This window comes from Zootermopsis nevadensis, unplaced genomic scaffold (assembly GCF_977971745.1).
Source record: "Zootermopsis nevadensis isolate Lab colony 2312 unplaced genomic scaffold, Znev_1.0 Znev_ptg000045l, whole genome shotgun sequence".
Lineage (NCBI taxonomy): Eukaryota > Metazoa > Arthropoda > Insecta > Blattodea > Termopsidae > Zootermopsis > Zootermopsis nevadensis.
In genome coordinates this window covers 3,339,354-3,363,178 of record NW_028259177.1, presented here as the reverse complement: position 1 = coordinate 3,363,178, position 23,825 = coordinate 3,339,354, and the positions used below count along the sequence as shown (strand labels likewise).

At 38.6% G+C, this 23,825-nt stretch overlaps 2 long non-coding RNA genes across 6 annotated transcripts in view; one reads left to right on the top strand and one right to left on the bottom strand.

Moving 5' to 3' along the window:
- LOC147871654 (uncharacterized) overlaps positions 1 to 23,825 on the bottom strand; it is a 309,056-nt gene that overhangs the window by 1,326 nt on the left and 283,905 nt on the right. The gene's annotated exons all lie outside the window — the stretch shown is intronic.
- The window catches only part of LOC147871656 (uncharacterized), a 162,251-nt gene that overhangs the window by 130,571 nt on the left and 7,855 nt on the right, over positions 1 to 23,825 (top strand). The window lies entirely within an intron of this gene.

Genomic DNA, 23,825 nt, shown 5'->3' with positions numbered 1-23,825 from the left:
CTTCGTCACTTGATTCGACGGGAAAATAACCTGTCAAATGGAAATTGCACATTTGACGCTCGTTGTGATATGCTGGATGTCGTCTGGTTTATATTGTCCGTCCGCTGTTTACACGTCAGTAGCATTTCTCGTGTGTAGCCTTGTTAGCGACTGAAATTTTAACACTGATGCGAATCGAAACCACATAAATACAACCTGTCTTCAGCGAGCATGCGCACTTTACAAAAACGATGTCAGACATTTTTTTAAAGACATTGACAGTTTTGAACCGTTTTATACATTCCGCGCGGGCCTTGTGTCGCTTGGTCGCTGGGACCGTGGGTTCGAATCCCACTCAAGCCATGGATGTTTGTCCGCGTTGTCCTGTGTACAGGTAGAGGCCTTGCGACGGGCCGATCCCTCGTCCAAGGAGTCCTACCGATTGTCTATAGATCGAGTTGGGACCCGCAGTGCTCAGGCACTTGAAAGAACGGGTCGTTCCCGGTATCCCCAGTATCGTAGTGGCTAAGCCACTGGTTAGACGACGAAGGTTCGATTTCCAGCTGTAGCAGGGTTATTTCTCTCTGTCAGCGCATCGACACCTCTCTTTCCCCATGAAGCCTCCAGTTCAATTTGAGGGCACCGCGAGCTATTTCGCTGGGATTAAGGGGTTGTGGCGTGAACCTAATCACTCACCACGGTGACCTCAATCCGCTGCCCAGGTTAAGAATGCTTCACTCTTTCAGAAGTCTTCATGACCTCGTGATTTGACAACCTTTTAAAATCGTTTATTACACGGTTGAAACTTGGAAGCGTTGCTTGAAACTACGACTTGAGAGTATAACAAATTGGTGATCGAGTGTTTATGATTTGTTCTAAAATTGGTTTGTGGCAGTGCACGTGACAGGCTAAGATATTTATTTCCTCTGAGGATTGGTGTGCCTCGTACTTGCCGTATATTCGGTTGTTCGCCGAATTCATATTCTGAAATATGCCTATTTGTTCTGTTGCGGAAAAGATTTGTAGGTTAGCCCTTGCCTGCATCCTCTGGTTTATAAAGAAATCCTTGCAAAATACTTTTTTGTATTCGTGATATCGTAAAAGTTCACATATTCGGAACCTTGAATTAAATTCAACCTAAATGAATCTATAGCATTCTGTGAGACATCGGACTGAAAATTTGATAACATTGACTTTTTAAGTGATTTGTGTTCATTCTTTGCACTAGGTGTATAAAATAAACTCATTTGGATGTCATGTCCGTCCGTCCGCCAGCTTATGTCATCTCCGTGAATACATAACTCTTTTCTTTTCGATCTCGCATCGGGGACGTAAACTGATTTTTTTTTCCAAAAAGCTATTTGCACGAAAATTTGGTACGTTACCTTTTCAGACATGAGGCCACATTTATCCTTTCTTACAGAATATATTTTTTATTGGCTCTACCGGTAACTGAAGTCCGGTCTGTCAGACAGTAGCCCAGTAACTACGCTCATATCTGAAGAACAATTTCATTCGTGAGTAAGAAATATTTTCGGCCCTAGATAAAAGGATACAGCGGTCTGCAAGGGGTCTATGGGAGTTGCTTGTAGTTTCGACCTCTGAATGTCCAATTCAGAACGTTCGTGTTATTGTTCAGTAAAAAATCCATTGGACACATAGCGACATTTTGTACTTACAACTAACACGTGTAACCGACGGAAAAATTGATATTTTATCAGCGAAGCCATCATTAGCACTTTCGAAATCTTTCCCGGGGGTTAAGCCTGGCCGGGGCGTGATGCTGACCACTCACCTCCATCTAGTGCCGACGTCAAGAATTAGTAGGAGATATACCGCCTCCCCCTCCAAGCGCCTACACGGCGTATAGTGCTACAGCTTTACTTTACCTCTTATATATTGAAGGGTACAAATCATGACAGTCATTTCAATGTAATTAGTCTTTAGTTGTTCGACAATATTAATTTCGTTATTCAGACGTCCTGCGCTGTGGATACACAGTTCATTGTGTTTTCTTGATGAGTGGATTCATCTGGCCGTGGAAAGGAACCGATAGCCGGTTCTTGTGAATACGGTGACGAACCTCCTGGTTCTGTATAAGTCGGACGTCTTATTGATCACCTGTGTAGCTCAGGTGGTCAGGAAAGAGCGCAAAGGGAGGCCATAATCCTTGGAGTTAATTATAACTTGTCTTTCAAGGCGTCAGTTCTGATTGTAGGGGTTTGATATTTCAGGTAATTAATATAATTGGGTTAGAAGGGACTTTGGTGTGGAGTTCAGAAAAAGTTATGCCTTGTATTAAAGCGCCTTAAAATTCCTTTCTCGTCTTAAGCATATTTTGCGTTAGTGTAAACTCAGCTGTTGTTATTATTATAAGGTACTGTCTTCCAGTTTAAAAAATATCACTGAGACATACAAAAATTAGAATGTGTAACTTAGAAATATATATGTAAACAATAACTTTTCTGCCTCAGTTATGGAGTCTTGATATCATGTGGAATTTATTTAGTGGGTCTTCCTTGATGGCAGATGTAACTGTTATTATGTCATGACTCGGTGTACAAAACCTCGTTTGAGAAGGCAGTGCTCCGTCCACCTATGGATGAATCTGGCATTGTAGCAGTAGGGGCTTCCACGCCCCTTTGCCCTTGTCTTATCGGTCTTCAAATTAGGGGACGTAAAAGCCTTGGCTTTATAGTTTAAGGCTCTAGTAAAAGAAGCCGAATTTGCTACTTAACTGTGCTCTATCCCATCCTTGTGTTGGAAGCCGCTTTTGCAGAAAATAAGACCTTCGGAAGGGTCTAGTTTCCCATCACGCCGAAGAAGACAGTCTTTATTCTTCCTTGGGCGAACAGATATTTCGGTATTAGAGGGAAACTGATGATTCGATTCTCGTTAAAGCTTGAAATAACCTCCGTCCATTACTGCTCCTTCTCTGGCCGGTATCGGCGTCGTTAAAGTAAAACCTGGGAGAGTTCTCTGAGCTGCCGAAGCCGGAAAGGGTCGGGAGGAAGGTAGTTCTTTGATGTAACCTAACAAGAAACTCTGATGCCGTGGTTATATTTAAAAGATATACTGACACGGAAACCCTGGAACAACATGGATTTTTTTAGAATATAATATTTTGCTCGTTATATTTACGTGAAGAAGTTACGAGTATGATGGATGTCTTCTGACGAAATTTTGGTTGACATTCTGTTCAGTCAGAACTAATAAAATTGTGTTCATTGCTTTCATAGTGCCTCTTATAACTTTGCCGAAGATTTTCATTGTCTTCATCGATAAGTGGAACTTTTTTGAAATGAAATTTACCGACGTTTCGGAGGCGCTTACTGCCTCCATCACCAGGGCGGGCAGCCGCTTCGTCACTCTATAGTATTTTTGAGTTTTATCCCACGTCTTTCCGAAAGACTTTATTTCAAAATTATATTCGTTAGCTCGGTATTAATTTGTATTATTCTAAGTTCAGAGCGCGATGAGGACTTCGAGGATAATGTACTGTGTGCAGTGGCTACAGGAGTGGTAACTGACAAATAATGATCTCACATTTGCAGGCCCACGCAGATATTTATCACTCGCTAATGGCTACATTTACAGTTACAAAGGACAGAATTTTAGGCCCAGTCAGTCCACTGAATAATAGAAGGGCTTTATATAAACAAAGGAAATAAAAAAGAACATGGATTACGAAGGCAGTAAGTCATGTTCCCTTTGGATGGAAATGAAGCTGAGGTTTTAAAGGGCTGTACCAAGTTTCTTTGATCAGTCAGAGTTAAAAAAACAGTATAAAACTGATTGAACGGAATATACCATTTGGATTCATCTGTAATTTGGAAGATCTAATCGTTGGATAATATTAAAATGGATCTTAAAAATGGTTGTGGACTTGATTAATCTAAAAATGACAAGTTTCTGGGATGTAGCATCGTGTAATCATACTTCCTTTGTAATCATGTTGATGAAACACTAATGATAAAGGCAGTGAGTTTATCCGAAACGTCGGTCAATATCTACCAGACTGCATGGTGGTAAATGTCAGAAAACTGTCGTCTTCACACTCAAATTTGAACTAGATCTCTTTGGTTCAGGGGCGGTGTCCAGTGGCGTGCTGTGGTCAACACTGTAATGAACATATGGGTTTTATAAAAGTAAGTCCTGGCCGGAGTGAGGAACACCATGAAGACATGTCAGTATATTCCGTCTTTGGGCCGATATTCGCACCCAGGACCTCCCTCCTTCGATGGGTCAATTTGTTGTACAATTATTCATTTATATTGATTCTAGCCTTTTGGTAGCTGTAACAATTTAGACGTCTGCGATAAATACATTATATATATATATATATTCATATATATTAATTTATGGGTTTTATTTGTAAATATAATAATCTTACAGGTCATTGAACAACGTGCAGCGTGTTGTCATGGAGCGTTGTTAAACAGCGATTGGAACCTGCAGTATTTCCGAAATAATGTTTATTAAATGACGGTGTCGAAACGCATATTATTGATTCTCGTTTGTACCTGTAGACTAATGGGCCACGTACATAATGACGATTAGATAGTAATCTCGAAACCTGTATTTAATACCCACAATGCCGTACAAGCTTGATTAATTGCTCGGTGTGATTGTGTCAGTTAATTTAACTGCGCGATTAGTAAAATACCAGTGGCTTGACGATATTGAATACTGCAGCGATTGAATGAAATATAATACCGCGTGATTTTACAGTAGTAGGGGTGAATATGTACACGTGAAGGGCGTGGATTCAGAAGGGGAGGAGAGGTAGCAGATAACTTTGCCGACTGAAACATTTCTGCAAGTATTCAAAGAATAGGTAATGCGAAACGTAAAGTCGGATATTCATTAAAAATAACAAGTTACGAAATGTACACGTATCATAATTCTGGCGCATTTTACAGAATGTTGACATTTTATTTTGCGAATTCTGCCTGTGACTTCCGAATCGGGATTCCTGCTTAGCTGGGGATTCCTTCATGACGTTTTGTTCACTCAGCCCGTAGCTTCTTATGCAAAGTATTTGTCGCTGTCCGATTTTAAGTGATACTGTTATGTTAGATATGTTTTAGTGGAACTTTTCCATACGAGATTCAATGTAAATGCGATTAATTATTTAGTTTTTATGTGTTGACTAAGAGTCTGGCATGGCGAAGCTAATAGACTCTTTTTTTGTAACGTTTAATTACGAAAGATCGTGAAAATATTTGATGCCAAGTCCTCGGCTGCGTTTTGAACCAGAGACCTTTCACGTGAAATTCGGCAAGACGCATTATCGCTCAGTGCGGGCACATTGAAACAAATAAAATGTTAATACGAGCGTTTATAACTGATGTACAATCATAATATGGTATCTGACATTTTTATAGTCTTTCGTTCTAAACACCCACGTAGGTAGAAACAACACATGAAAACCTACACAGTTTAATTAAACAGAGCCATAAATTATACTCTGGGCGTACCAGGCTAAAAAACAAGTCTTTTTAATCTTAAAACCTTTCATACTGTGCAATGTATTGATATATAAAATCATGCTTACGAACAAAACCGTTTGTATAAGTGTTATTAAATTATTTTTGTATATTTTTATATAACTAGAGCAGAGCGCTCCTTTCGGAGCTATTCGGGGTGATGTTGGTAAAGTTTTTAAAAAGCAGCCACGAGGTTGTTAAACATTATTCTGCATTCTGTACTTTATTTAACTAATGTCATGCTCCGGAGATAAGAGAGTTCGCAGTCGACCCACAGGCTATTTTTTTTTATTGCGGTTTTCGTGGTTTTCTTCAGTCCTTCTGCTGTCGCCTTGACCATAAATACAGCCGTAGCAGCGAACTCACAAGTTTTATTGAACGAAACGAATTTACTTCTGACGCATAATACGTGAAACTTGTGACATTCTCCACGATAGGTTACACAGAACAAAATATTATGCCATCTCATAGAAAACGTTCCCTTTTGCATTACCAAGATAATTCTGCTAACTTTATAATATACATAGCAATTTTGCCAAACATTCAATTTTTATTTTATCATTTAAGTATTATAATCTACTGACAGAACCTGTACTTGGGTGGACAAGTTGAAATAATTGCACGATTTATATTGTCCAGTGACAGAGACTGGCTCTATCTAAGGGACTCAACATAGTACCTCTCACCTGAAGACGGAGACACAACCAGCCTCCGAAACGTCGTTATTTTAAAGAACAGACGATGGAAAAAGTCCTGAGAATGAATAATTTTAATCGCCAAACACGCCTTAAAAATAAAACTGCCCTACTCAAAACAGAAAATAGTATTGCTTTCATCTACACGTACTGCTTGCTAATCGAGGGTTGAATTATGAAATGAGAAACAAATTAAACACGTGGCTTCAAAAAATTCAGTCTCAGCGTTGCCAGCCTACGTGATTTGCTACCAAAACACGAAAGCCCTAGTCTGTGCGCTCTTACTTTTGACAGGTTCAGTGATTCCGTGGTCCAGCACACAATATCCTTTAAGTATTCTCTTCGAGTGTCCAGTGGGGGGGGGGGGGGGGTCACGTTCGGTGGCAGATGGGGGGGGGGCTCTGAGATTGGTTTTCCGTGGACTCCCTTATATTCGATTGTCCAGTAAATGCGGTTTCTCTGTGCGACAGGAATAAATAATTGTTACGCATTTGTATTTATACGTGGCGAGTTGGAATTTTGTGCTAGATCCGGATAATTAAGTTGTAAATCAAAACTGAAATAAACCAGGATCATATCATCATACATTAGCGAGCCTCTAAAAGTTTTTGACAATGGCTGATTCATTACAGTAACACGTGTTGGACATTGGCTATTCCCTGGTTTAAAACATGCATGACGTTTCGGAGTTAGCTTTCTTCCCATATTCGGATGATTGGTTGTCATTCTGACATATTTTTTGTATTATTGACAACAGCCGACATCAAACCCGGCACGTTTTGAATGATGTGCTATCCCGGTGGTCTTGTGGTTTTATATTCTAGAGGTCCTGGGTTAGATCACGGTTCTATTACTAGTAATACGAAATCACGCTAATGAAAACCAGTCACCTAAAGACGGGAACTACAGTCAACTCCCGAAACGTCGTGTATATAAATTTTTACCTCAGTGGACAATGTCGGATACAGAAATTTTGTAGTGAAATATAGAAACACATTTTTTTTAAACGTTTGTAAAGTTCGGGCGTTGTTAAGTTGTGAGTCGCGTTACGAAAGAAATTTGTTCCTTGGGAGTTATTTTTGGCAGATTGTTGAATGGGATTTAAATATGCAATGTTTATAAATCCTGTAATCTGGCATTGCACTAAAAGTATTTAAACGAAAATGTTCAGTACGTGTACCTCATTCGCCCTAAAAGATATCTTTAAGAGCAAAGTCCTAAGGCATTTGTCGCTCGGTTGCCCCGATGACTTCGACGTCGTTGTACTCCAAAGAGTACATCTTTACCGTGATCAACGCTGCACTGCGAAGTGAAAATAACACAATTTAGCGGCTCTCTTTGACGTCGAAGATCGAATAATCGAGAATTTACTCTGGTTTAAGTAGCTCTGTGACCTGTAGCTTGGGGTCCGGTCTTTTAAGCGAAAATTTATTATTTTTATCTAGGAAGATATATATATATATATATATATATATATATATATATATACTTTTTATTGACACAAAAATTATTTAATTATACATCCCGCAAAAACGAGCTGTTCTTACGTTGAATATATTTCATTTTGTCCCATCTGACGAAAGATTTCTGATTTATTTGGAAAGGGGGGGGGGCACTCGTGAATGTTTACATTTTATGTCGGCTCTAGTGGTGGGGAGGCGAGGGGAGGGGTTGCATGATTTACGTCAGCAGTCAAGAAGGCGTAGTTTCCGAAGTTCGCCACTGGCGCTAGCTGATCGGGCGAGTTATACTGTGACCTTGGAATGGATGTCAGTAAGCATTGCGTAATATTACGTCGTGTGCGTTCTGCAACAGGATTTGAAGTGGCCGATGTGTTTTTATCTCATCAGTCCGAAAAAAAGTATGCATGGAACAATTTCAAATGCAGATTTATTTTATAGTGCATCAAAATAAAGGTAGATATAGTCCGCGACTGTAATCTTGAGACTTGCGGGTTGAAGGAGGACAGACGGCGTCAGACTTCCAGCATTCATTGCAAGTCTCAAGATTACAGTCGCGTACTGTAAGTTCTGCTGAATACTTGGATTCTTTGCATAAATATACGGATGCTGTTATGTTAACTAAGTTGACAGTAACGTTCAGCTTAACGACCATTTGTAAAATGACTAGCAAATAAGAGGGCTCTCTACTCTTAATTGTTAATCCTTGTTATATGGGACTTTAAATTACATCGGCGCAAATTCACGACCGGATTAAGTCGGTATCATAAAATGAAATCTGCTCGTTGCAGTTTTAACGTAAAATAACCAAATAAAATGCAGACTATTAAGGAAAATTTACACCGGAGTTTCTAAATAGATCAGCATTAACCGAGTTTTCGTGGTTTTCCTCAGTTCCTCCAGGCAAATGCCGTGATAGTACCTAAAGTAAGGCCACGACCACTTCCTTCCACATCCCTTTCAATTCATTATTTGCTATCGTCCTTTTATTCGACGCTGTATAGTCTGAGCTACTGAAAACCTGTCGTTAATTAAACTATAAATAAATAATAAATAAGTAGATCAGACCAGCAACGTAATTTGCTTTACGTTTCTGGTTTATTTTTCACTTTATTTTCGTCTGTTCTTTGAAATGTTGCAAAGGTGACATTGGAGTAGCAGACAATTCAAAGTGACGCGGAAATTGTTGTCATAAAGTCAGCCTCCTCCCTCCTCCCCCTCCCACTGCCCCACTTTACGACCTCAACAAACGCAGAAGTGGTCACAGTTATTGAAACGGGCTGGGAAAGGAGAAAATAATTACAGTCTGAGTTTTATTTGTAATTCTCGTCTTTATAATTATGTAAACGCTTTATAATACTCTGCGCTCCTTTCATTTGTCCGCTACTGGTTTCGATAGCATGGATAAGGAAATATGAAGTTCGATTTGAACTTAATGTATGACAGAAGTAGGTATCACGTTGAACAGTCACGAACCACAAAATAATTCATCATTTAATATTCAGAATAAATTTATAATGTCAGATTTATCGAAACGTATCTGGTAACTCTGGAGACAAAACATGAGGACGGACAGGCAGACACGAATTCTCTTTTGTGATGATTTCACATTGTAAAATTTCATATTCACGTGTATCGCTTAATCTCATGGGCTTACTACTAGAACGATTGTGGACGATCAGTCAGCACAGAGACTAAGTTGAGAGCTGATTGACCATGGTTCGATTCCTCTCTTTCCCACAGCGTACAGACAGACTGTGGGCTCCACCCAACTTTCATCCTAGGGGTACCGGGGATCGTTGCTCGGAGACACAGAGAAGTTGACCCACTCACTTTCTTTTAATCTCTAAATTAAAAGTGCGTTCCGCAGAGACATCTACATGCGTGCTGATTCTTGGATTAAGATAAAGCTGCCACGTTTAGGCGTGTGGGGGGAATGGAGGTTCCCTCCACCACTTCTTATTCTATCATGAGATCCTTGATTTTACATGAAATTTCCTAGCATAACGTATAATTTACATTTACATGGACTTTTACATTTTAAATATTTTAAGAATTATATAAAACAAATCTAGAGCATGCAAAATGCCCAAACACGTTACTCTCGATAATGTAATATAATGCAATGTATTTCAAAGTGAGAAGGCACATTTAAAGAATGACAGAACATCTTTTTAAGCTAAAACCACAACCATAGGTCAGAAATAAGTTAATTTGTGTATTTTTTATTCTTACACGTTCATAGCCGTTTTATACCGACGCTTAAAGTAACCAAAAGTACTTAACTGGTAGGTACTTAGCTTAATATGTTCTGTTGTACTATTGTACCTGCAGTGTACTTCTGGAAAGACCTTGCACATTAGTGCAATTATGTATAAAAACACAAAGATAATTTCTCATTTTAAATGTTACTTTCACACGTTGCATATCTGTATGGTGTTAAGACTCTGTCAGCATTGTGAAATTACCGCTACGTTGAAACAACTTGCTATAATCCTTTCAAGTTTTGTGGTTATTACATCTACAATCTGCTTTAATAATCAATTCTGCTTGCCCATAGATTGTACTTATCCATTTCATACAATTCTCAGAGTAAACGGGGATTGTTTCCTTAACCAGTTGATCTTTGCATTGGTTATGGATTGTGTTTTCTTTGAAGTAAGGATTTTAGGATTAGCTTCGGCTTCTATCTTTAATTTTTAAAATCTTCTCCCTGTAGTATCTTTCGTAATGTATTCAAATAGTTAGCAAGCTTTTATGTTTGTCATGTTCATTGACATAGAAACTCTTTAGCATTTTCTGTCGGTTCAGAATGATATTCGTTATACTTACGTTAGAACTACATTTAAAATGAACGTATAGTTTACTGTAGACATGTCCGTGTATTGAATTTGGGTCTAGTATCGAAAATAAATCTTTCTCTTAGTAGCCGAAATCAGTAAGTTTCCTGACGCTTTGAGCAGATTTTTTTTACAAAATTGTCGCCACATATGTCACGCAGTGTCGCCCGAAGCCAAAGGAAAATAAGAGTTGCCTGGTACGTTGTAGAAAAGTCTTTCAAAAGTTAGAAGTCACGTCCAGTCCAGAAAACTTAACTAGTTTTTGAACTGCATGTCGACAAACGCACAGCCGACCTCCCAGTTCCATCGTCGTCGTCTTGTTTTGACTGATACACCCTACCGTCAGCCTTAGCACGAGAAATTTAATTTTAAAACAAGATCAACTTTCCTTAAGAGCCCAGGAGGAATTTCTAAACTTCTGTAGGTCGAGAGAGAGACTGGTAGGAGTACAGCATTGCCCAGATAATTCGTTTTCCGAGAACAGCCCAGGAAAATGTACAAACCCACGTTGATTCTTAATAGGTTTAGCTCTTTTAAACGCGAATGTCGTGTGCGGCAAATGATACTTAAAAATTCAGTTTTTACCTCAAAGGGGTTCTAAAATTTAAAATTCAAGTTTCTGTTTTGCTGTTCAAAATAATGGTCATTGCCAGTTCTGATAACCGTACAAAACGTCTTAATGCACTCTGCTGGCAAAATTGAGAGTTAAAGTAGATAATACAATAAGTTATCACTGCATTTCTAACAGTTAATGAAGACACACCCTTCTTATTCTTAGAATTAAAATGGTTTTACGTATAATTTAAATTATAATGTAAAATTACAGTAGCTGTTTCAGGACCACGTTTTCCGACTTGTATTTCACGCAGTTGACTGGATAGACGATGGTCATGTACTGAGTATATCAAATCTAAAAGTTCTTGACGATGGTGAAGAGTCAATTGAATAAAAATTTACTTGGATATTATCCATCGTCTAGTAAATATAAAACGTAAAAACGTAAAACGACGTTTCGGAGATGGGACTCTATCGCCGTCTTCAGGTTCCTACACAGTTGGGCCCACTAGATAGAGCTAATCCCTATCTCCGAACCTGAAGACGGAGGGAAAACTGGCGAACTCTTTTTGGGCAGAATAATGGACCTGTCGTCAGACAGAACACTAAATAATAATAATATATTTTGTTAAAGGCTTACGTATCTAACCTGCTTCAAAGTTATGTGTATCACTAATATAAATGTCATTTTGTTGTAACGTAAGATATTTATTTTCAGAAATTGTATTAAATTTTGGGAATAAAAAATAAGCCCGCGATCTTGAATTACAACAGAATCCATCTTTTTTTCTCAGAGATTAAACATTCTGACGGACAGATCTCCCCAGTTTGTGCTCAGTCTACCAACTATATGTAAATAACTCATAAAAAAAGAATAAATTAATATATTTTAGAGGTAGACGAATTTTACAGCGTTAGAAAATTCCGTAAAATAATACCTGTATTATGTATGTACTCAGCCGATCGTTTATTTAAACTTCGTGGCGGGGCTTCAAGGCACAAAATGTCCGTGCTTTGAATTCCGTGAAAGAGATTGAATCGTACTCAGGGTGAGACGAATTACTGCTTCTGTTTTCCAGAGCCAGTAGGCCACTTACTTTTTTTACAAGTATCTTTGATTTAGATGAAGTAAATATTTAATGTATTTCGATATATGACACAACGAAAATACACTCATTGTGTGAGATTTTATGTTCTCACGGCGGTGAGAATCATGGTAAAATCTTCTGGATTTAGGGGCCGTGTAGAAACACACTGTAATCATCTTTAGCCCTGAAAATGGAAACAGTACGCTCAACCGAAACGTTGGCATCTACCGACGAGTCTACACGGCGCCAAAACCCAGAACATCATCATAAAGAGATGGTAATTGCTTACCCCTTTACGTTACATTACTATAAGTCGGAAATATTCCAGTAGTATCTCCGGCTTCCTGAAATACGTGTCCACATCTAAATTGTCCCAATTTCTTGTAGGGAATTGACATGTTGATGCTTATGCAGGTCTATAATATAAAGGAATTATGAAATATTTTTGGATTAGAAGATCAAATCTTTCTACTTTGTTATGAAAACGCCTGAAAACCACAAATTTTCTGCGTTGAAGCCACTTGTCCGATTTACTTCGTTGATGTCTGATAACGTTTGCACTGAATTACATTTGATGACAGTTTTTTTTAAGCTGCTGAAGACGGGGGGGGGGGGTGGCTTTATAAACCATCTATCGCCCTTCGCCCATGTAAATGGAAGTTATGCAGATGAAAAATGTGAAAACGCCCCTAGAATATATCCATGAAATCTTCTTTAATAATGTAGACGACAGCGAGTTGGTGTTCGGAAATAGTGTTTAAGTAGAATCGATTACCGATAAAAAAATAAATTCGAATGACTTAAACATTGTTTAAACGCTTTGTTGCCTTTGGATTACCAGTGAAATATTGCGACCAAATGCCTTTTTTCTTTTCTCAGTGTAGATAAAAGTATTTTTAAAAGACTATTTTTCCTTCGACGTGCAAAATGAACTGTACGCTTGAATTAGTCGATTTAGTCGCGGAAATGCTATCTAAAATGATGCGATTTTTATGCTACTAAATCAGTGATCTACATCTTTAATTTAGTGTGGACGGCCTCTTCTCGACATTCATGATTAATGATCACACGGTTTAGATAAATCAGCAGGCATTTTATTCCCCGAACTTCTGCTAATTTATCGAAAGTACAGAAAAATCTGTAGAAGTCTATTAATTTATTAATTAATTAATAATTAATAATGTATCAAGTCTATTAATGTTATAATGAGTAGGTTTTATCTAGCGACATAGATCACGTTCTGAGGTATCCTTTGAAAATATCGGCTGTATATGTAACTGGATATTCATTATGGTTTTTCTCAGTCACCTTACATGCCTGGATCGGCATCAATCTTTAATTTGTACCAGTCCCTGCTTATCATTTGTAATTGTGTTCATATTTATGCAATCTGTAGCCGGGGTCTAGTCTTACAAACAAAAATAACTCGTTATATGAAGCTACAATTCTTATTTAATGATTGTTTACATTACCATATCATTACTCAAATCGTATACAAATGCAATATTAACCCCCCCCCCAAATTGTTTGCTCTGTATGGTATTTCTAAATCCAGTCATTCTTCAACTTGGTGAGTTATCAGGTTCTCACGACGGCGGTCATGAACATGACTGTACTCTGGAATGTTGCGCCGTGTAGTCTGATAGTTTACTGACGTTTCAGAGGCCCTTGCTGTCTCCATCATCATAGTAGCAGCAAGAGCCTTCGAAACGTCGGCATACTTTTAGGCGCGTCCTCAAGTTGCGGACGGAGGAACGGCCTCCAGTTATGGAGGTTATCGCGGACAGCCAGCGAGGGGTGGTCCTCCAGCTTGGGGGTTGGGCGTGAGGCTAATAACCTTTCACTGCAAAAAAACCAACATTGTTACGAAAAACATAACAACCAAAAGCCTCGGACCAGGACGGACTCTTTGGCAGGACCATGGAGCCCAGGACAGGGTCCGGTGGAGGGCTTTGGCTAATTCGATGATGAAGCCTGGTTAGTTAGTTAGTTATTGGAGCTATGGATGTAGGAGAGATTTTGTTTCATTACCATAATTTACAAATTTTTGAACAGTCACTTATTTTTGAAACAAGCGAAGTGTTCATAATGAACACACAAACTATCTTCTGGCATCAGCAATAGGCTGTTTCCACTGATTTCACAGTTCGATTGGCCCTTTGAAACCGAACCATGTCTGAATACCATGTCATATCGCGAAGAAATCACAACTGTTCACTTTTACAAACATCAACTTATTACCTTTATAAGTAAATAATTGCTGTGCACATTGAGAATCATACGAAACACATAAATACAATACGAGCAGTTATTAACTGTTGAAGCAGGTTGGACATATAATTACCACCAGGCTTTAAATTGTTAACAAATGTAGTATAACGATTTTAAGTTAAAGTAGGTGTTAAGAGAAATATTTCGTATATCAGCACATTTCCATTTACCGACTCTGACAGGAATGACGAGTGTGTGTATTTATGTATGCAACTGATCGATGTTACTCCCACTATAGTCGGATTATTGTAATAGCTTCAAAAGCGATTCTAATGGATTCTGTTGCAGTGTTAAATGCACGCAGGACAGCGCACAAAGTGTGTGGGATGCTTCAAACTAGACCGCAAAATGTTGTGGCCTTTTCATTACTCTGCGTTCACGCGTATTTTCAAACTTATGTGCATTTCTCCCTCCCCCGCGTTTTTTTTAAACTTTTGTGTAGCGCATTTTGAAAACATGCACATAAATTATTGTCAGTGCTGAGTCGAGTGGTCTGCTCGTCGATACTTCTTTTTAGCTTTGGCGATGGATGTTCTGTTCGTGTCCTGAGGAGTAGCAGCTGATAAATGTGGCAAGCCACTTTTGAACCGAAGCTACGAACTGAATTTCTTTTCTTCGCTGTTCATTTGAATAGGGATTGTTGTGCCGTAGGTCTAACAGAGTGCTGATGATTCAAGATTCTTGAAAGCGTGGCACGGAATTCAAATAGAATTTATTGCTGTATAAAATGTACGCAAAATGAGTAAGAAATGGTTTCACGAAGTCAGTCTCCTTTCGCTTCAGAGAGTAAACCACAGATTGGTTTCTTAACTTCCATTGCATAAACCATTTCTCGTTTGGTCTAGTTGGGAGCTTTCGCTTATCTCAGAATTATTCAATTCGTCCTTCGTAACATTTAAACTGACCGACGTCCGTGTTTGTTTCATTACTTTTATGCTAACAATTTAAGAGCAATTAAATGCAATACCTTACAGGAGTTATCACCTTGTTGCACTACTCCTTATCCAAATTTACTTTCGTATTAAATTATTACTCTTTCTTTAGGAAAATGTTGCTGATGATGATTTTTGCAGGAACTGGTGTTCTATATTTTTTTTAAAAAATAAGCATAATCTCTTTTGAGGATACTTCGTTTGTACGGGAAAGTGTCTTGATTGGTTGTCTGTTTTAGTTTAATTCCTTTGTAGTGTGTTCCTTTTTGATGTATATATTTGTTAGTGGTTTTGGTACTGTAATAAATAAATAAATTATTATTATTATTTCATTTATTCGCCACTTTACAGGGTATTTACTTCTACGTACCCCAGACAAACCTCGCCCCTGAGGTACACAGTGCAGCAGTTATTTCCGAAATACATTTTGTTACACACATTATACAGATTTCAATTGAGGGATGACTAAATATTTTACGACAGCGTCTTTCGAATGATGTATGATGTTCCTAGAATGGTGGTCTTCTGAAGTTCCCTGATGTCGTGTTTGCCCGGAATGTTGGCCAAATATTTTCTGAGTGACTTTGAGACAGTTCCAGTTGCTCCTATAATTATTGGAATTACTTTTGCTTTTATTGTCAATTATTGTTTTTGTTTTTGTTGTTGTTGGCTTGTGCGCTGTCCGCTGTACCTTCGGGAAGGCCTTTTGAGTACTAACCTAGTATTAAAATAGTTCCGATTCGATCCCAACTGTAGCTACTAATCTTGGAATAAAATAACGCCATAAAACTGTCAGACAACGGACAATGGCCGACATAATATTGGTATAATAATTCAGCCATTTTCACAACCTTTAGAGAGATTCTTTGTCATTTCTCAGACGTAGTACTGTTAATAATGTTCTTTGGTCTGTGTTTAATGTCTCCGCAGCGAAGTTGTAATTTATGTTCAAGTTTTATTTAACCCTTTATCCCGAACAAAAAGAGTGAGAGATGGTACAGTTCTTACTCGGGTGGCGGGGTGTGGTAGCTAACTCCATGGAGCAGAGTCGATCTTGACAGCTAGTGAATTTTCTCGTCTTTTATGAACCTCAAAGTTTCGTTACCAAGTGCACAAGAGTTCGCTACCAGTCCCTATTATAATCCAGATGACAGATCTTAATAAATTCAGTGCCGGGTCCAGTGTGTACCATCGCGTGTTTTTTACGTGTCGGAGGGTGCAGAGGTGATAACATCACTCACAGACATTGAGGTCAAAGACTAGCAGTGCCAATATAAATACGTACTCTTTGATGCTAATACAATGGTTCCCGAGACAACTCATGCGTGTATCTTTACTTACCTGTATAAAGTAGAACCTAACCGCAAAAAGATGTCGGCATTAGAATAATGTTTTGTACTGTACCTGTCGTCAGTTACAAAGTGTCACGAACGACATCAATCTTTCGGAAATGTATACGTTACGGTTATTTTTTCATGAACCACAATTTCTATCTTATGGATAATTCAGAGGTGTGACGTGAATATAAATTCGCTTTGTGTACTCTAACACCTATGTCACAAATGTTGTGTACTCGAGTTAGGGTTACTTATGTATGATTGATTGCCCGTTCAGTAATATTTTTGTTACGAAATGAGAGAATTATGCCACATGAATAATTTTCTGTATTTTTATCATCCCACTTCTTTAGGATGTTCAATCACTTTCATCCAGTACCAAATTTATTGAAAGTTTAAAATGTTTGTATTTACTTTATTTTTTTTCACAACAAATTTCTGTCTGTGTAATATTTATGATAAATATTTAGTGATTGAGCGATTGTTGGGTACTCAAGTGCTGTCCTTCATGGAGATAGGATTAGTAATAAAAATATTTTCATGATGACGTAAGCTGAAAATGGAATTCCGTCTTTGTACTGACTATGCAAATAGACTTATCTGTGTATTTATTCGTTTGCTATTTGCTTGTTGATGCCGTGAGTAGATTAGACTCTTCAGCGTTTATTAATAACATGTTTAATGAATTGGAAAAGAATCTATCCTATAATTTGTATTTAGGGCGTAAAGAAATCAATGAAAGTCCTTATTTAGGACAGCCAGTCTCTGGGCTGAGATTTTAATATAGACCTTCGTAATACGAAGCCGGTGTGCTAACCACTCGACCGCATTGTAGGTGGGGTTCCAAGGGAACGGGATGTTGAATTTCTTCCTTTCAATGTGCGTGCGTGCGTGCGTGTATGTATTTTCAACTTTAATCCCTTGAGATAATTTAAGTGCTAGATCGGTCTGTAGTTTTTTTATGTTGGTTTGTGTTTCGTTGAACTTTTTGTTTGCTGGAAACATTTAAATTTTTCCTGACTTACGGCGATGATCTAATACTGCTTCCAGTTTCCGTTTGCTATGCCATGTAATACCATGCCCCATAGGCTCTGTATACACACACTTTCGATGTCGGAACTTCTGAAGTTCTTTAGGGGCTCTAGAGCTAGTTCGCTGTTTGACGCATGAACGCCATAAAAAAGTTTGCGGACTTAAGGAGATTCCATTACCTGTTCTAAAACAAAAGCAATCCGATCCTCTTTTCCTCTTGAAGTCTCCTTTATTAGACCCTGAAGTAAGACATTTAAGTGAGCGTAAATTCGGAGAACAGAAATTCCAAATCAGTGCGGGTTTGCCTCTTGATACTTGGATTCATGCGAGAGTTTAATGATAATTCTTAAGGCTTTATATTCTATTTATTAATTGGAATTATATTAAAGGATTGGCTGTGGCTGAAATCCCAGAATGTGAAAGTTTTTTTTTTAAGATTAAAAAAATTATAATCAGCATGATGAACGAAAATGTTACTAGAAATCGTAACGAATGTCTTCAGGCACTTCCGAAACTGAAAGTTACAAGAATTTCCTTCGGCTTTGCCATGTCTGTCTGTCCGCATGTAACAACTCGAGAACCGCTGAACGTATTTTATGAAATTTGGTATCGTGAGTCCTAAGGATTGCGGGACAAATTCCAAATTTTTTTAAGATCATACAACAGTAGCGAATAATTTAAATTAAGATTTTTTTCAGCGCTTATGTGCGAGGGAGTGGGTGCGGAGGACATTTGCTGCACCGTTGCTATGCAATCTGTCTTCACTTGATAACTTACGAGACTCCCCCTTGACCTGGTGAACAGATGGAAGTGGTTCTTGAAATCTCGTCATGGGAGATACCGCAGACGTTGAATGCCAACTTCCCTACCTGTGTGCCTCCTTGCCCTCCATTATCACGTTAGCTTCAGAATATTTCATTGAATTATCATGGAACTTAGTCTGCACTGCAGAACTGCGCGGAACATTAGTGTGTTCGGGAAACTTGCCAACTTCTCGACACCTGGGTGCTTCTGTGGATTGCTGTGAGCGGGTGTCCCATTTACCTTCACAGACCGCAATACGGGGAGGTCAAAACCAGATTCATCCATTTTTTATCATAAATGTATCCTGAATTGTTTAACTGAAGCAAGTTATGAGCGACGGTTTCTTTTTTAAATTTATATTTAAAAAATCTGATGCAGAAACGGTCTTTGTAAACCTACCTTAATACAAGCTGTTAATTTATTTCATACAATATATGTATTTTGGTTATAAAAAACGATGTGATTATTATTATATATTTATTTATTTTAACTTTTGAGCTGACACCACAAACAATACGCGGACTCTTGTTATGAATGCGTACTTAAAAATTTGAACTAACCTACAATGTTTATTAGGTTCTGTTTGAAGTCGATTTTTTAATTTCTCATCGATAACCCAGAACAGAAATTTAACCTAATCTGCATCAATAAGACGGATCGTACATCTACTAAGTACTCGTCCTCTAACTTCGGTAATTAACTCGCAAAGCATCCTTGGCGACAAACGAGGCTTTTCTGCAACCATTGACAGACGCAATCCGCAGCTCCAGATCTTTTATGAACTTCAAGCCTGCTTCGTGCTTATGAGCCCGTGTGTCCGTCTGTCTGTCGCGTTTTTCCTAGGAGTTATACAGCCTGCCTGACTACCTGTTTTTATTTTAATAGTATTTTTATTGTTATTTCTTGGCTTTGCCATCGCCAGGTTGGACACCCTTTTGCCTCCGTCTCAGGTTACATCATCCAGGCCTTTTGATGACCGGAACTACCCCCAGGGGGGCTAGGCTACTTCCGGGCACTACACTTTCTAGGGTCACCTAAATTCGACCGGGTTTTTGTTACTTAACTCTTCAGATGTCCCGACGGTGCTCGTTTCAATGGGGCCTAGTCCACCACGGCTGTCTGCCCTCGCAGGGCAACGACCATGACCTTTGCCACACCCGGGCTACCTCAGTCTGATACCTCGAAGGAATAGCCTCGTCTTCGGGTCAACTGTGGGCAATGCTCCCGTGACTACTTCAAATCAGGACTGTTTAACTCCTGCAAATGTAGGAAATTAACTCCAAACAGTAGAGCCCATGCTGATAATCTTATAATGCTTAAGATGAACAAGAAATCCCCCCGTTCACAAAAACCTCGGGTCTTGTGTTCAGAGCCGGATGAAACTATCCAACATCCTAAAATAACTTTAAGATCCATTTTAATATTATCTTGCCATTTTGTCCTAGGTCTTCCGAGGTCATCCAAAATTCTGCATGGGGCCGTCGTTTTAATTTATTCTATATTCATCCACCTACTTAGCTTTTATTTCATCACTCTGATATTTGAAGAAGAGTAGGTTTGGAGTTATGAAAGCCTCCTGCCACTCAGATGTATAGTTCTGTAGAAGTATATTCTCATCTTTAAAGCTTTAGATGGGAGACTGAAAAACATTAAATTCTGAACTGAAAGATAGCAAGCAGTTCCCGAATTTAATCAGTTCTTAATTGCTGTATTCATTGCCTTTCTAGGTCCATAATATTGTAATTAATATTTCGTGATCATATTGTGCAAAATGTTATTTCCTTCCAGATACATTTAATATTAAAAAGTTATTACGGTGTTATAGCGCCATCTTGAGGGGCACGTCGCACGATAAAACTATTAAAGATTTATACTTACAACACAAACCCTTAATAGAGGAATAAAAGTGTAGTATTTAGATGTAAATGGAAGGAAATTAAGTGTCTTATGAGATGATAATTAAATATTAATTGTAAGGCATTTCTTTGTTACCTTAATTCGAAAATGTCTGAAGTTGTCTTATGATTTTCCTGGCATTCTGAGACCGTAACATGAATAATATTGAAGACAGCCGCTGGCGAACCGCGGGCCGCCAGTTGACACACGAAGTTCGAAGCTAACACATTACATGCCATAAGGCAATTGAAATATATACTTATCGAGCCCCTTTTTTCAAAGTTTACTCATGATTCTAATGTAGCAAAGAGAGAGAAAAATTACATCGTTCATTACAAATAATTTTGGCCGATGAAAACTACGGATAAAAGGGGAGATGATATTGACTGGATTTATCTGGCTCAGTATGGAGTCTGTTGATGGACTCGTGTGAACACGGGATAACCTTTGCGAAACATAAAATCCTGCAAAATTTCTTCTCTAGTTGATTCTTAGGTAACTCCCGTAGAATGTTCCTGTATGAAGACGTACCTCACTTTTTTTATATTTTAATCTCTGTTAAGGTCGTCCATGGATTCATAATTCATGTGATTTGTAATTTTTTTAACATGTGGTAAATATGTCTCTGTATTCTGTGAACATACTGAATCGATTTGGTTTAATATGTAACATCACGAAGAGGCTAACTCCTTGCCTTGACTGCTATGTGATGATGATGACGACGAATTTAATTGTTCTGCACCAAAGGAGGCTGCAGATGTGGGCATTTATATTACATCTCTGTGTCACCAATATCCTGACAAAGCATTTGTCTCGGATGAAGGTTTAAGTAAACGCAGTATTGATTAACAGCGTGAGTAGAATAATGCCTTTTCCACATTGTGTTAGCCTCTGTAGCACGTAATATCTGGGATAAGCGTAGAACCATGTAAATTGTGACGATTAAGACAATGCAAATCGATAGGGGACCGATTACGTATTGGGGTAGAACTACAAAGGGGTAGGCAACTCTTCACTCACGGCCAGGAGGCCTACTGTCAGCGGATTGAAGTGCAGAGGCGCATTGTGACAGAGAGCAAATCCTCGCGGCCACTAGAGTAGCTTGCACGCTTATAGCATACGTACCATCAAATTAATTAATTAATTAATTAATGTAAATCTGTGGTTCTAGAAACTAGGATGTTTGTTTATAAAGGACGTGTCCTCACGAAGTTTAAAAACTTTCTGAAAGTTTCGTCATGAACAGCGTGAATGTTTAATGAATCAGCATCAGCATCTGTAGTGTTCTTTTAATGTGTTTTTTGTTAAATGTTTGATTTCGACTACAGTAGTGAATTTCAACCGGCAAGACAAATGTTTATAAAAAAATATACAATCAGAATTTTTGTCGTTCAGTAAAAGTCGTTTGATAGCAATAGTATATATTTATTATATTTTGTATAAGTGATTAGTTTAGATAACCTAACCTTTAAAGAAAGATAATTATATGTAACACATCATTTGAAAGTGTTCCAAAATTTAAGTATCTGGGAACAACGATATCAAATAGAAATGAGGTCCAAGATGAAATTGAGAGTATAATTCATTCGGAGACGCTTTTATTCCCAATTCAAAAACTGTTAACATCTCGTTTGCCGTGCAAAACACTAAAGACCAGGATTTTTAAAAGCAATAATTTTGCCTGTTGTCTTGTATGGTTGTGAAACATGGTTTCTTACCTTGAAGGAAAACGTAGATTACAAATGTTTGAAGCAACAGGGTGGATTCGAATCTTCGATTTCTGTTATTTATGATCGCAGGATGATATAAACCGTCAATCCAATTAAAATTCATTGCTGATGAAGTTAAAAGTTGAGCCTCTGAAATGTCGTAATTTAATATTGATAAATTAAGTCTTAGAAACTTCAGTGGCTGCGACATGAATTTTTTAATGTGTAATGTGAAAACGTTGTCCAAAGCTGGATAGATAGTCTGTAATGAAGAAGCGAGAATTGAATTACAAGTATCTTCTTTAAGTGAAAAGATACAGAGTTTTAGGAATAAAATGGATTATAGTAGAAACTCAAAATCTGCAATCGACTTACGAACATAAAGTTAATTAGGATCTAAAGCCGAAATGGGTGGGGTTGTCCTTATCTTAGCACGGTCATTTCTGGAAAATTCCGAAAATGTGTGATTAAACATTTTTCTCGGTAAAATCTACAACTTTTGGCAGTGAGCCTAATTTTGTAAATCATGAAGTGGATGTGAAACTTTGGTTATCTTCTTGTTTCCGCGGTTGGAGCTCAGTGAACAGTTTCGACTTTCGGAATAAGCAGAATCAACTGTTGATTTTTTCCCAACAATTCGACAAACGTTGGAGTTGCCATCTTCAGGGTGAACGTGTGTATGTGGGCGGGGGGGGGGGTGAATGCGACCAACCAACCAACCAAACAGCTAACTAAGGCGAACGCAAGACGTCCCTTGCTAAGTGTAACCTGGGTTAAACCTTTCCCGCCTACGAAATTCAATGCTGGAATGTACTTACGCTAACCGGGTCTTTGTGTTGGCCGAAGGCCTCGCAGTGTTCAGACTAGGGCCTATTGCTACTGGTAGGAAGTTGATCCCACCAGACAGTTCCTCCTTTGTGTAAACAGCTTTCAATGGATAGATATCGGGGGGGGGGGGGTAGCTTGAACTAATGACGAACCACTGTTACGAGGGCCCACTACTTTATTAATCCTTTCATGCTGAAGAAAACTGCGATAAACGTAAATTCCACTCTTTGGCCGGACGAAGTTTGTGTTGTAATCAGTCAGCTGACGGACTCATTTAGATAGGACCCTGAAACTTCGCCTCGCGTGAAGGACGTCGATGTTCGTCTTCTGGGATGTGACGTCGTGAGGACCTGTAGGAAGATATTACCGTTTCGGAGGAACACACTGCCTCCATTTTTAGCCCTGATCTAGAATGTTCTACACTGCGTCCCTGCCCAGAAGACCATCGAAAACAAACAAACTTTATATTAATATTAACAGTAAATGTTTATTAAATATCACCTCTAATGTATAACAGATGTGTAGGCCTATTGTAAATGTTAACGTTGATATGAAGTTAGGAGTATGTTTGACGGATAACAGATCGAATTTCGCTTGGTATAAACCAGAAGAGTGTGCTCACTTACAAACTCTTCGTAAGGTATGAAAAATGGCTGTCTTTCGATTTGTAGCGCCTCTATAATTAGGTTCCTGATGATGGAGGCAGTGAGGAGCTGTGGAACGTTGGTTAACTTCTGCCAGACTGTACGACGCTACACAATGAAATGGAGTACACTGATACTTGTTATGCTAGCAATTACGTAACGCGGAAGAAATACAGCAGGGAGATGTTCTGCTCGGGCGGGACATCTGTATCTTTGTAAATATCGGCTGGGTCCTTGGTCCATGCATCTACACCCCGGGCCCGGTC